This window comes from Lissotriton helveticus, chromosome 3_1 (assembly GCF_964261635.1).
Source record: "Lissotriton helveticus chromosome 3_1, aLisHel1.1, whole genome shotgun sequence".
NCBI classification, from domain to species: domain Eukaryota; kingdom Metazoa; phylum Chordata; class Amphibia; order Caudata; family Salamandridae; genus Lissotriton; species Lissotriton helveticus.
Genome location: NC_136061.1, coordinates 948,903,701 through 948,917,256, shown reverse-complemented (window position 1 = coordinate 948,917,256; position 13,556 = coordinate 948,903,701).

Here is a 13,556-nt window from a genome sequence, read left to right as displayed (position 1 = left end):
GTCCCTTTGGCAAGAGTGTGGTGTAACCTACAAGTTCACCACCCCTTACCATCCCCAAGGAAATGGGTTGGTTGAGAGGTTCAACCGAACCCTGAAGGGCATGATCATGGGCCTGGAAGGTCCAATGAGGCGTAAGTGGGACGTCCTCTTACCATGCCTACTCTTTGCATACCGTGAGGTGCCACAGAAGTCCCTAGGGTTCAGCCCCTTTGAACTACTGTATGGTCACCCCGTGAGAGGACCACTGAGTTTGGTAAAGGAAGGCTGGGAGCAATCTCCCAGGAAACCGCCCCAGAATGTATACAGTTACATGCTGGCCTTCAGAAACCAGACCAGGCGCTTCAGAAAACTTGCTGAGGCAAATCTAGAAGCCAGCCAGGAAGAGATGAAGCGGTGGTACGACCAGAATGCCACTCTGGTAGAGCTTCAGCCTGGACAAGAGGTGTGGGTCTTGGCCCCAGTGGAGCCCTGTGCACTTCAGGATAAGTGGACAGGTCCATTTGAGGTTGTGGAGCGCAAGAGTCCAGTAACCTACTTGGTGGACATGCAGACTCCCAGGAACCCTTTAAGGGTCCTACATGTTAACCGCCTCAAGCCCCACTTGAAAAGGTCCGAAGTGGGCATGTTGTTGGCAACTGATGATGGAATGGAGGAGGAGTCTGAGCCTCTTCCTGACCTCTTAGTGGCCTCTGAGAAAGATGGGTCAGTGGATGGAGTTAACCTCTCACCCACCCTGACCCCTGAGCAACAGGAAGACTGCCGCCAATTGCTGGGGCAGTTTCCAGATCTGTTCTCCCTGGTTCCTGGTGTCACAGATTGGTGCGTCCATGATGTGGACACAGGAGACAGCTTACCTGTGAAGCATAAGGCTTACAGAGTGACTGACAGGGTCAGGGCCTGCATCAAGGAGGAGGTCTCCAAGATGCTTGCTCTTAGGGTGGTTGAGTCCTCCAGCAGTCCTTGGTCCAGCCCCGTGGTCTTGGTCCCAAAGGCTGCTGCGCCGGGAGCCACACCTGAACTCCGGTTCTGTGTGGACTACAGAGGGCTCAATTCAGTCACCAAGACTGACGCGCACCCTATCCCCAGAGCTGATGAGCTCATTGATCGGCTAGGGGCTGCCCGGTTCCTCAGCACGTTTGATTTAACGTCTGGGTACTGGCAGATCGCCTTGACCGATGGGGCAAAAGAGAGGTCAGCATTCTCTACACCAGATGGGCATTTCCAGTTCCGGGTTATGCCATTTGGAATGAAGAATGCCCCTGCCACCTTTCAGAGGTTGGTCAACCAGGTGTTGGTTGGGCTGGATGAGTTCAGTGCCGCCTACCTGGATGACATCGCAGTGTTCAGTGGTACCTGGCCAAAACACCTGCGACACCTCTGGGAAGTGTTGATGGCCCTGCGCAAGGCAGGCCTCACAATCAAGGCGAGCAAATGCCAGATTGGGCAGGGTTCAGTGGTGTACTTGGGACACCAAGTGGGGAGTGGCAAGGTGGCACCCCTGCAACCCAAAATTGAGACCATCCTGGCTTGGGAACCCCCCAAGACCCAGACTGCAGTGAGAGCCTTCCTGGGGCTCACTGGGTATTACAGGAGGTTTGTCAAGGGCTATGGCACTATTGTGACCCCCTTGACAGAGCTGACTTCTAAGAAGCAGCCCAGGAATGTGATTTGGACTGACACCTGTCAGAAGGCTTTTGACACCCTGAAGACTGCCATGTGCACGGCGCCCGTGCTCCTGGCTCCTGATTTCTCCAAGGAATTCATAGTGCAAACAGACGCTTCAGAGCATGCTGTAGGGGCTGTTCTCTCACAGATGACTGAGGAGGGCTGGGACCAACCTGTAGCCTTCATCAGTAGGAGGTTACTTCTCCGGGAAAGTAGGTGGAGTGCAATAGAGCGAGAAGCTTTTGCTGTGGTCTGGGCGCTGAAGAAGCTAAGACCCTACTTGTTTGGGTCTCACTTCCGGGTTCAGACAGACCACAGGCCCCTCAGATGGTTGATGCAAATGAGGGGTGAGAACCCAAAACTGTTGAGGTGGTCCATCTCCCTACAGGGTATGGACTTCACGGTGGAACACCGCCCTGGCACAGATCACGCCAACGCTGACGGTCTGTCCAGGTTTTTCCGCCTTAGTGATGTGGAACTCCCTGGGGAAGGATAGTTCCCCCCACATTTCAGCTGGAGGGGACACGTGTTAGACCTGGCACCTTGGCGTGAGTCTCCCTTCCACTTTTTGCTGTTGTGCCTCAGATGTTTTTGCTGGTGTCCGCTGCTCAGGGCACTGCGCCACGGCCAACCCGTGCCGCAGTGCAAGTGCTCCCTACTGTAAAGTATATGTGATTGATGTCCATGATTGGTTCATTGGGTTTACTGTCAGTCCCCAGTAAAGTGCACCAGGAGTGCCAGGGCTTGTAAATACCAATACTGCTAGTGGGCCTGCAGCGCTGGTTGCGCCACCCACAGAAGCAGCCTTTTATAATGTGTCTAGGGTCTGCCATTGCAGAACCTGCGTGCAGTCTGGTACTGTCATGCTGGCTGGGCAAGTGCACACACTTGCCAGCCTCTAAACCTGTCTTAACTTCATATTAGTCACCCCTATGGTAGGCCTGAGGGCAGGGTGCATTGTAAGTGTAAGGTAGGAGATGCTCTGATGTGTGTGGCATGTCCTAATAGTGAATTACTGCCAAATTCGTTTTTCACTATTGTAAGGCTACCTGTTTCCTTTAGGCCAGATGGGCTGCTGGAATTATTACACACTATAATCCCAGCAGGCTCAGGGAACATGGTAGAAATTAATGTTTAGTATGCCTGAACTCAGAATAATAAAATACTTCTTTTAGTAAAGTTTATTTTAATATCCTGTGTTTGCAAATGCTACTTTTAGAAAGCTAGCATTTGCTTGCCTAACCATTTCAGCCCGCCTCTGCTTTTGTGTGGATCTGACTGTCTGAGTTGTGTGAGTGACAGGGCTGGGGGAATGACAGGTGGTGAATGGGAAGATTACACCTTAGTGGGAGGTGGGAGTTTCCCTGGGCTCTGCATCAGCCTGTGCTCTGCCACCACAATGCTGGCTCCGCCCCCCTGGGGAGCGACTGATGACTCAGCCTGCACCTGGCCCAGGAAGGACCGAAGCTTGTCAACAAAGTGCAGTGACCCGCCCCGCACCAGAGGGCATCCCCGAGGCTGTGCCACAGTGAGAGGAGCTGCCCGGTACAAAGGAGTACGGGCCCCTCTGAAGTGCACTTCCCCACGAAGGATTTCCCTGCCAGGACACAGACAGCGCCCCTGACAGCTTCCAGAGCCCCTCGGAGGCCCCGCTCCAGCACCGCACCTCCTAACGCCGTCACGAGCCGAGCCCCCCTCAAGGTGCCCTGCTGAGCCTGTCCCGGTCCACAGCTGTTCCCCGCATTTGTCCGTGGCAGACCCCCCCCCCCCTTCTGCAAGGTACTGTAAAGTGTGTGCTCGAGGGCGCAGCTGAGGACTTGAAGGTCTGCCCCTCGTGGCATCTGTTTCTGGATGTTAACCCCTTGCAGGGCCTGATAAGCTGCTGGTGCCCCAGTAACACAAAGCGCACAGAGCAGCGCCTTGAAGCCAAAGATCTTGAGTGAAAGAATCTGACCCACAGCAGCTTTTAATCCAGAATTCTGTTGCAATCGCTTTTGAGGGCATTTAAACCTGTCTTCCCCTTCTTTTTATCAAAGACGCTTTGCTGACAAGAGCCTGGTTTGAAGGAGATCTGAAACCCCTTTTCCTTCACTGATTTCAAGACGCTTTGCTGAGGGAACTGTATTTTTAAGTAATGCTTCAATTGAAATATTGAACAGCCAAGAAAGTATCCATTCCAACACTAAGAAAAGTATTGTGTGCATCCTAATTTAATGTTATTTAAGGTCTTGTGATAAATCTGCTATCTTTTACATAAAGTCTACGTATTTTTATATAAATACAGCCTGGTGTCCATTTGTGGGGGGATCAGTGTTATTTACTGTGTGTGATTATGAATGCTTAACTAAATGCGCCCTAGAGATTAGCCTTGACTGCTCGCGCCACGCAACCTAGAGGGTGAGCAGGGGTTATTCTTAAAGGGTAGTTCCCTTGCCCTGACTAGAGGAGAGGGTCCCTGTTTGTCACAAGTGCATACTTGCGCCAACCAGAGACCCCCAATTCTAACAATTCTCAATGACCATTGCTAGGATATTCCTGGACAATGTGCAGTATGTTTACCTCGTGGACTTTACAAGTGGGCCCCTGCTCACATTCAGCAATTGCCAGCTGTTACCTCCACACAACACTGACATCAGTAAGATGACACATCAAGAGATAAACGTGTATGTGAAGGTTACTGATATTTGAAGGAAGGGGAGAAATAATTAGGACGTCACCGCATTACATTGATTATACCTTCACTGTTAAGACTAACATGTCTCATGAGTATAATGTTGTCTGTTGACAAGTCAAAAGGAGTGTACATCCACAGGCTGATCAGTTTCACATTTGCACATCAGTTCAAACATTGCATTGCAGAGTTCATATGAGAGATGTGCAATAGTTGTGCTTCTCTACCCATGAAGTTACACAAAACTCATTTTGGAATGAGAGACCACATATTTGTTATGTACATCCTTTGAGTGTCCTCTGTTCCCATAATCCATTTCCTACATCATGGTAGAACTAACTAAGCTGACAACGGATGATGTCTTGTACAGCAGACATCCTAACCTCATATATTATACACTCACTTACATAGGTGAACACAGTAGAAGAGGAGGCAAGCAGAATGCAACATTTGACTCAGATCCCACATTGTGGGTAAGTTGAGAAGCTTTGATGGTTGCCGCCTACTCTAGATTTGCATTGTGTCTTTCAGCCAAGAGATTTTAAAACTTCACTTCCTGAAGATTCACCTTAGCAGCCCATACATCCATCACAAATGTACACAACTGGCATCAGTGCGAGCCTCATCCACACCAATTTCAATAGGATTTGTCCATTGGAATTTTGCTCGGGAGTTTTCATATCATTGAATTTCAATCCAGTTGTGTCCAGTACACTTCATATGACATTATATACTATTTTACGTCCATTCTGCACTCACTAGTCATACATTTTGTGTCATCATTTCAATAGCCTTCATGGTGTCATCTGGTATGTGGTTTAATGCCATATGTAGGCATATTGTGATGCAGGATAACAGTGATGTTATGTTACGTTATGTTATGTTATAAATTCTTATATAGCACACGGCTGACCCAGCGAAGGGGCGTCCCGGCGCTAATCAAGAAGAAGGAAGAAGACAGACGCAGTAATTGAACAAGAAGGAACAACATAGCACCGCAATCAACAGAAGAAATGTGTTTTAATTGCTTTTCTGAAGGCCAGGAGATCATTCAGTCCATGTATCTGGGGTGGTAAGGCGTTCTAGAGTTTAGCGGCCATATTTCAGAAAGAAACTTCCTTCCATCCGGGCACGCTTAATTCGGGGAACCGTTGCCAGGTTCTGACCTTCCCATCGGAGGGTTGGCAGAGGAGTATACTTGGTCAGACGGGGGCAAAGCATAGGACCGGAACGCAGTTCTCAGGATTTTAAAAGCAAGGCATAGGGTCTTGAATTGAATCCTCCTCTCCACCGGGAGCCAGTGGAGTTTGGAGAGGGTGCTGGCCACTGACTGGGAGCGAGGAAGCCCAGTCAGGGCTCGAGCTGCAGCATTCTGCACACGTTGCAGTCGTCTCGTCTCCGCCTGGTTGGCCCCTAAAAGCAGGGAGCTCGCATAGTCCAGCCGCGAGAGGATGGCGGACTGAACCACAAGCTGACGCGTGGGGGGGTCAAAGAATTTCAATACTGGCTTAAGATTTCGGAGAATTCCAAAGCATGTGGCGGCAACTTTTTTAGTGTGGTAGATAAAGTTCAGTGAAGAGTCAATCCAGACTCAAAGATTCTTCACTTCACTTTTAGGCTCAGGGGCGTTGCCAAGAATATCCGGCCACCATTTATCACCCCAGGCTGAGGCCTCGTTCCCAACTAACAGCACTTCCGTTTTGTCAGCATTAAGCTGAAGGTAGTTAGCTGTCATCCAGGTAGTTACTGCAGTGAGACCCTGCCTAAAGTTATGCGCGTTCACCCCGGACTCATCACTCAGCATCACCACTAGCTGAGTGTCGTCAGCGTATGAGACTATAGACAGTTCCCATAGTGTAGCGACCTCAGCCAGTGGTTGAATGTAGAGATTAAAAAGCGTCGGGCTGAGTGCAGACCCCTGGGGCACACCCTGCTCAATTATTTGTTCTTTAGACAGAAAAGGAGGGGTGGAGACCCGAAAGGATCTGTCCGTCAGGAAAGCTTTAAACCAAGCCAGAGCCAGTCCTGAAATTCCTGCCTCCTCCAGTCGGTACAGCAGGACCTCATGCGAGACCGTATCGAAGGCAGCACTGAGATCTAATAAGATCAGTGCTGCCGTCTGCCCGGAATCTAAAATGGCCCGAAGATGTTCCGTTACACTAAGAAGTGCGGTTTCTGTACTGTGGCCCGCACGGAAACCGTGAAACTTAGTCAGGGTGGTGTTAACATGGGACTCTGCCACCTTTGCTGTCCAGGGTAGAAGCGAGATAGGCCTGAAGCTCTCTGGCCTGGTGGGATCCATGGTAGGTTTTTTGATAATGGGGGACACCCATGCCTGCTTCCATCTGGTGGGTATTGTAGCAGTTGCGAATGAGGAGTTAATAATATTTCATAGGGAGTTGAGCACCAAAGTATCTGCTTCTCTGAATTGTGCAGGTTTCAGCGGGTCTGCCGGGGATCCTGATTTAATTTTACTGCAGAGTTTAAGAAATTCCGCAAACCCCAGCTCAGGTATGATCATAAGTTTGTGGGTAGGCACATTATTGGAAGGGATAAGGGTAGGTGTGGCTGAGAATGAGTTGTAGATTTTACGGACTTTATCAATGAAAAAGGAATCCAAATTCTCGCATAGTGCCTGGGAGGCGGTTGTCTCCTCCACCGCTTTCTTGGCACTCAGCTCTTTAAGAATTTTGAAGATGACCTTAGAGGGATTCTGACTGTTGTTAATCTCATTGGCAAAGTATGCCGCACGGGACCTGCAGATATGTCTATGGTAGTGTTTTTGTGCACGGACATATAGGATTTTTAACTCCGGGGCGTAGGCCTTTCTCCATTTACGCTCAGCAACTTTACATTATTTTTTAAGAGCAGCGATCTCCTTACTAAACCACGGGCTGGACTCCTGAGAGCGCGCTCTAATCCAGTTCGCAGGGATCAGTATGTCCAAAGCCTAGTTTAGCCAGCTACAAATATTTTCATACCCCTGTTTGACGTTTCCACTATCCGTAGGGGGATTGGTTTTGAGTAGAGTATGGAAGTCCTCGAGTCGTAGCTTCTTCCAGGGGTGCTTACGCACCCTCTGGGCCATGCCTGCTTTAGCTGTATCGTGAATAGGTAGGAACATACAGCCTGATTCATGAAGCGAAATTGCGCTCGCAATAGCTGCGAAAAAGCTATTGCGAGCGCAATTCACAAAATCGGCATTCACCACAGAATAGCGAATTCGCTAAAAGATTCGCAGAATCCCGGCAGGAGAGCATTAGCGAATCAGAATAAAAGAGCGAATTCGCAATACATTCGCAATCGGTAATCATGAAAAATCGCAAATAGCGAAAAACCCAAAAATCGCTGTTTGCGAGGCGCAAATTAAGGACAACCCAAAGCAGGTGGTAACCATCAAAGCCATGGAGTTTTTTTCCGAAAAACCGTTGCCCAATCAGTAACAGGTGCAGGCCTGACCAAACACACATAAGGAGATGCAGCAGCAGCATTAGGAGTCTCACAATGCCAGGACTGTACATGGTGGTCAGGCGGAGAAGGCTACAGCGAGCAGCACGGAGGAGACGCAGAATCCAGGAGAGGATATTCCGCCAGCGAGTCACCCTGCTGGGCCAAACCAGAGAGCAAATATATGCAAAGTACCGCCTGAATGGGGCAATGATTATCAAGCTAATACAGGACCTTGACCCCCTGATGCAGCACCCAACAAGGCGGACCAATGCCGTGCCTACACATGTCCAGGTATTGTGTAGCCTGCACCTCCTGGCCTCCGGGAGCTTCCAGGGGATAGTTGCGGCTGCTGGGGGGATATCCCAGCCCACCATGTCCCGCTGCCTACGGAGTTTCCTTGACGCAATGCTGACCCAGCTACACCAGCACATCAAATTTCCCACCAGCCAACAGGATTTGGATGTGACCAAGCAGCAATTCTACAATGTTGCGCAGTTCCCACATGTGATAGGATACATTGACTGTACTCACATCCACATCTGCCCACCAGCTGCAACGGAGTACATGTACCGCAATCGCAAGTCCTACTACTCCCTCAACATCCAGATGGTCTGCAATGCTAAGACATACATCACGGACATTGTGGCACAGTACCCGGGGAGTACACATGACTCCTTCATATTCCGGCACAGCGGCCTCCACACACGACTGGCCAGGGGAGACTTTGGTGAAGGACACCTACTTGGTAAGTACACTTGCCCCACAATGTCACACTGTGATGTAGTATCTGCGCTGCACAGGCACTCACCCTCTGCTCCTCTCATGCAGGTGACAGTGGCTATGCCCTCCGTGAATACCTCCTCACCCCATACCTCAACCCTGCGACACCACAGCAACGGCGTTACAATGTAGCACACATACGCACAAGGAATTGCATTGAGCGGACATTTGTGCTACTGAAAAGCAGATTCCGCATACTGCACGAGACTGGTGGGGCCATGTACTACAGTCCTGATGTGTGCTGCCGCATTGTGACTGTGTGTGCAATACTACACAACATTGCTACCAAGCGCCGGATACCTGTAGAGATCTCTGGCAGTGAGTCGGAAGGGAACGACCGGCCACCTGCACATGTGCGTCATGCACGCGGGGAGAACCCAGCTGAAGGACACAGACGCCGCAACCACATCACAATGAACAGTTTCTAGTGCACCCACTCCCCTCACCCAACAAATCACAATTGCATGCCAATGGAAATAATGACAGGAGGCTGATGTATGATGCAGGAATAAATATTATTGTTAAATGCACAATAATAATGTTATGTCTCCATTCATCAAATGCTAGCAGTATTGCGCCATACTGCTCCTAACAAAACACTGGACATGCTTGTATCAGCAGCATGTCCCAGCCAATGTACATGAAACTCAATTGCGCCTCCGGCGCGCAGCACCCAAACGCCTCTCTGGCTCTTCCTCTGGGACGGCACGTGTCCCTGCAGTGGGCCTGGTGCTGCGGCGTAACACGCCAACCAGCGAGGCAGACAGGCTGCTGACACTGGAGGTGCCCTCACTGGTGTCGTCCCCCCCACATTGCCTAGCCCAGTAGGATGGAGTGCCAGCACGGCAGTGGTGACCTGCTCCAACACTCGTCCAACATCCTCAACGCATTGGATCAACTGCTGCTGCTGCGCCAGGGACCGTCGTGAGAGCTGGGAGGTGGCATTCCCGATTACATAGTTAGAGCGGGTGTAGGCTGACAGCCGCGTAAGAAGCTGCCGGTGGCGGCGGCGGGCGGAGTTGCGCTGCGATATGAGCGCAGCAGTGTTGGCCTCCATGGCTGTCGTCATGCGCTCAATCCTCTCGCCCACATTGGCCACATTGCGGCCAATGTTGTTTAGCTGCAGTTGAATAGCCCCTTGCCGTCGTGCCTGCAGTTGGTGTATGCGTAGCATCCGGCGCTCAATGCTCAGGCCTGGCACGCGCACAGCCATCCCCCTCCTGCTACTGCGTGCTGTGTTCTGCTGGCGAGCCCTGCCATGCCTGCTCTGCTGGCTGCCCACAGTGGGTGTGCGCACTGTCACCACAGTAGCTGCACCAGATCTAGATGGTCCAGCTGGTGGTGGAGTTGTGGTTGTCAAAGGTGCAGCGCCGGATGGTGCTGGCGCAGTTGGTCTTGCCCTGGCTGCGGGGATAGGGGCTGCGCCTGATGGTGCTGGCGCAGTTGGTCTTGCCCTGGCTGCGGGGATAGGTGCTGCACCTGATGGTGCTGGCGCAGTTGGTGTTGCCCTGGCTGCGGGGAGTGGTGCTGCGCCTGATGGTGCAGGAAGTGTCGGTGTTGGCACCTCCTCGGCATCCTCTCGTGCCTCGTCCATAAGCAGCCTGTCGCTGTCGCTGCTGTTGTCAGCGCCACCTGTGAGGGCAATTGGACGTACATTAATTGCATGTATCTGTCACACGTGCAGTTGCTACATGCATGCTGGATGACATTCCCTGCCTGGCTTTGGCATTGCGTACTTTGGGACATGTGAGGCTGCATTGGGGTTCTTGTACATTGTGGGCAGACTACATGTCCCACAATGCTTTTGGGCATGACCTAATGTGCCTGGTTTGCATGACTTGGGATGAATATGGGAGGCTATAGGGCCATGGCCATTGTTAGGGGACAGGGTCGCAGTCGCATGCCACTTACCTTGGCTGTCTTGGCTGGGTCGGGATGAGTCCAGATTGACGACCCCTATGCACGCCTCTGGCTCCAGAGTGTCCTCCACGCGGGTGTTGGGAGGGACTGTAGGATCTCCGCCCCCAGTAGCCTGGATCTCGCCCAGCCTCTCTGCCACCCTCTCCTTGGCACGACCTCGGAGGTCGTACCACCTCTTTTCAGCTCATCCAGTGACCTGTGTGTCACGCCCACAGCGTTCACTTTAGCAGCTATCCCAAGCCAGATTCGACGTCTCTCCACCTCCGGCACCCTCCTGGAGTCCTTCCCAAATAGTTTGGAGTGGTTATCGACCACTCCCTCAATCAGGTGCTCCACCTCCTGCTCAGAGAACTTGAGCTTCCTCTTGTGCTCGGTGTCACTGGGCCCTGGTGCTGGCTCCTCTGGCATTGCTGCAGTCACAAATGGGTTGGATTTGCAAGTTTGGAGGTGTCCTGGAAGGAGCTCTGTTCAGCTGCAGCCTCGAGATCAGCCTCACAGTTCTGAATGGGGGTGGGAACTGCCTGCTTCCTGGTTGTGATGTCATCACTGTGCTCGAAAAGTGACTTCCTGTTTTTGCGATCTCGCTACTTGCGACACGGATTTTGAGGGTAATTGCGAATTTCCTGCGATTTTAGTAAATCGCTAACGCTTTTTGCGGCCGTGTGCGAATCGCTTTATTTTCTCGCTAACTATGATGAATGCCGATCTGCGATTTTCAAATTGCGATTCGCTGTAAATCGCAATTTGAGAATCGCAGAATTCCTTTTTCATGAATCAGGCTGATAGTCACCAGCATATGGTCAGTCCAGGTCATAGGAATTGGCCGTTTTGCAGTAGCTTCCTCTAAGTTGGTAAAGATAGGGTCTAAGAGATGACCTCCTTGATGGGTTGGGCCCTGTACTAGCTGACAAAGTTGGAAGGCGGCTAGATCGGCAAGCAGGCCGCCCACCTTGTTATCAGTGCTGTGATCGAAATGAATGTTAAGGTCTCCAAATATGTTAAAATTGGAGGTCCCTATTACCAGGGAGCAAACTGTCTCCAAGAGGGCTTTAATGAATCTACTATCCTGCCCTGGGGGTCTATAAATCAGGATTCCAGATAAGGTGAAGTGGGGGTTTATTTTAATACTATAACGGGCGCATTCGCTACCCTCCATCTCCAGTTTAGTAAATAGGCAAGCATAATGGGATTTAGTCATCACCACAATGCCTCCCCCCCTTAGTTTGTCTATTTATTAGGTGGATAGAATATCCTATGGGGGTAGCAAGGTTGGCTATTGAGTTCATGTCCTCTAGCATCCACGTCTCTGTGAGGAACAAGATGTCAAGGGAATATTCTTTGACCAGGTCGTGTACTTCCAAGTAGTGTTTTGCTAAAGATCTTATGTTCATCTCTGCTACCAAGATGTGTTGTTGGGGTGCGGGGATGAGAGATGGAAGCCTGGTAGGTTTCGGAAGAGTGAACCCACAAGTACATTTAGAGCTACCCCGCAAATGTTGGGGTACCGCCCTGATGCATGAGGCTGTTGTGCTATTTAGATCCATTAAGAATTCCCTAGAGTAGGTACGATCACTCCCCTCCTCTCTGCCAGGGTCCCTGGCGAGAGGCGACATACTGGTGCGGACGGGCACAGACGGGCTTGTCTTGGGCGCGTCTTCGGCGTGCCATTGGTGCGCCCGCTGCACGCGTCCGCTGCGCGCGTCCGCTGCGCGCCAGGGTGGACCTCCTACTTAAGTAAAAACAGGGCCCGTCTAACTGGTGCAGGATGCACAGAGGAAGTCTAATCACTTCCGGTGTGCTCCTGTGTACAACTTCCCTCCACAACAAACTGACCGAGTCAGCGGTGGAACGGGGAAGCGACGGTGAGTGAGTGAGATTGTCTTTTTAAAAACCGACAAGTGCAACATAAGTTTTAAAATCACAAATGCGACACAACAAATTTACAGCAATATCATTAGCAATGCACAGGTATTCAATCAGGCCCTGCGCGTGCGTCTCCTTGCTCTCGATGTCAGCTAGGAGAGCGGGCTACTGCTGCTTAAACAGATTCTGGCCCCTAACTGGTGCAGGATGCACAGAGGAAGTCTAATCACTTTCGGTGTGCTCCTGTGTACAACTTCCCTCCACAACAAACTGACCGAGTCAGCGGTGGAACGGGGAAGCGACGGTGAGTGAGTGAGATTGTCTTTTTAAAAAACGACGAGTGCAACATAAGTTTTAAAATCACAAATGCGACACAACAAATTCACAGCAATATCATTAGCAATGCACAGGTATTCAATCAGGCGCTGCGCGTGCGTCTCCTTACTCTCGATGTCAGCTAGGAGAGCGGGCTACTGCTGCTTAAATAGATTCTGGCCCCTAACTGGTGCAGGATGCACAGAGGAAGTCTAATCACTTCCTGTGTGCTCCTGTGTACAACTTCCCTCCACAACAAACTGACCGAGTCAGCGGTGGAACGAGGAAGCGACGGTGAGTGAGTGAGATTGTCTTTTTTTTAAAACGACGAGTGCATCATAAGTTTTAAAATCACAAATGCGACACAACAAATTCACAGCAATATCATTAGCAATGCACAGGTATTCAATCAGGCGCTGAGCGTGCGTCTCCTTACTCTCGATGTAAAACACATACAACATACAGCAGAGATTAAAGGCACATTTCATGAGCATTCAGGTACAATATTCTTGGGTTTACTTACCACAGCTCCACACCTGCCCAGTGTGTGGTCCCTGACCAGATGTTACAGCAAACCTTGTAGCAGAAGTCATTGGGGGTACTGGAATCTGGGACGACAACATTGAACCTACAATGATAAGTGTGTTTGCAACTTTACATTTCTGCTGCCACGTGTGATGCACTTATTTCAGGCACAAATAATGAGTACAAGCAGTGTGGGGCCTACCGTTGCAGAAGTGTGTAGCACTTATTATCATGAGTGATCACACATTTAACATATTACGGCCCCACTGCCTAGAAGCAACGTCTATCAAATTGACACAACAACAGTTGCTGAAGTAAGGGCCACTATCGTGTTTTGTTAATGGCCAGAAAACATGCCGTCCGTTGA